Below are 1,761 nucleotides of genomic sequence, written 5' to 3' on the forward strand. Positions count from 1 at the left end.
ATAAATATAAAATATATATATATATATAATTACCAATTACAGTAATTATTCTAAGGGAATGTAAACTGGCTTTAAACAAGTGAGCCATGAAAAATGACTCAAATTAAGAGAAGACTTGAGCGAGAATCTCTTGGCTGACTTAATATTTAGTTAAATCTTAAAGGCTAATCCGGAATTAGCTATGTAAAGAACAATCCAAAAGGAATGTGTCTGAAAGGTACATAAAGTGCTTCATTCAGAGATGCTGAAGTAACTCATTTGTGGTTGGAGTGAGGTGAGTGGGTTGAAGGAGGAGTGGTGTGTGGTGGGATTAGAGATGTGGACAGTTGTTTTTGTTAAGTATGTTCAAGTTAGTACCAACTAATAGCAACCCTGGAGATTTTCAAGAAGAGGTTGGTGGGTTTGAACCAGTGATTATGCTATAGTACCACACCAGCACTTCTTGTTATTATTATTATTGTATTTCTATTTTGTCCTAAGAGCAAGATGAAGTAATAGATTTTTAGCTGGAAATAGTATGTCTCCATTTACTACCTTTGTAAAACATCATGCTGACTGCTGCTTCTTAAAGTAAAATTCGATAGAAGACCTGTAATACTTAATGTTTTTATCTATGACATTACCCTAAAATCACATATATGTGTTCAACCCAGTTTTCATTTCTATAATAAAAGAAGTGAAGCTTCTAAAGAACAAATAGACTGTAGGGGCTTTTCGTATATTTTACTTATCCATGCCTTCCTGTTTCCTGAAGCACATAATTTAATTATTGTTTTATGTAACCACAAATGCCAAGCAGGATATAACTGAAAATCATTTGTTTTCCTGCGTGTAAGGCATGCTTTAGTTTTGTTGAGACTCCTCTGTGATACCTACTTTATTTTTCTTTAATGCCCTCAAGGTTATGCCCAGTGTTTGAGTCTGTTCCTTTGGATATGGTCATAGCTAACGACTCCAGGACACATAACAACAACAACAACAACAACAACAACAACTTCAACATATGACATGCGCCTATTAGTCAAATAAGACATCAGAAATAGCAAATACAGTTCCAGGTTAAGCAGAAATAAAATCACATATATGATTTAAGGGTAATGTCTTAGAAAAAACATTAAGAAATATAAGAAGCAGAGCAAATTCTGTCACAACAGAATCCTTTCAAAATTAGCTTATTTTATGTTTATTTTGATGCCTGTTTACAACATAATATTTTAGTTTGAAAATATAGAACTTTCATTTATTTATAAGCTGATTATTAAAGTATAGTGTAACAAAAGTGGAATAATACTGTAAAGTTATTTCTACTTTTCTGCTTCTGAAGAGTTAACAGCAATTAATCAGATTATGTGTGTGTGCAAGTGTGTAAATGAATAAAAGTACACTGGAAACTCTCTGAAGACTATTTCATCAAGTTTATTTTGGATATAGCCAGATTTCTTGATCAGTTCTCTAGAGGTATAAGGAGAATGTTAATTACTGGACCACCTAGTTGCTCAGAGTGTTATTATGTTCATGTATTTAATAGTGTTAATAGTTTATCTTTATAATTGGTTGTCATGGTTTTAAAATATGATAATTAGTGAAGGAGCTAGGATAATTTTTCTTAAATGCCACTTTCTTTTCTTTTTCTCCATGCATTTACATATCTTCACCTTTTATTACTGTGCGTATTCTTGAAACACAGAGACCTAGTAATGTATAAGAAGCCAAATTGTTATTTTGTAAAAATGAGCACCGACATTTTTGTCCACTTGGAAT

General features: G+C 32.1%; 1 protein-coding gene across 1 annotated transcript in view; it reads left to right on the top strand.

Annotated features, from left to right (window-relative positions):
* ISPD (isoprenoid synthase domain containing) overlaps positions 1-1,761 on the top strand; it is a 393,355-nt gene that overhangs the window by 131,675 nt on the left and 259,919 nt on the right. The window lies entirely within an intron of this gene.

This window comes from Chrysochloris asiatica, unplaced genomic scaffold, assembly GCF_000296735.1.
Source record: "Chrysochloris asiatica unplaced genomic scaffold, ChrAsi1.0 scaffold00006, whole genome shotgun sequence".
Classification (NCBI taxonomy): Eukaryota; Metazoa; Chordata; class Mammalia; order Afrosoricida; family Chrysochloridae; genus Chrysochloris; species Chrysochloris asiatica.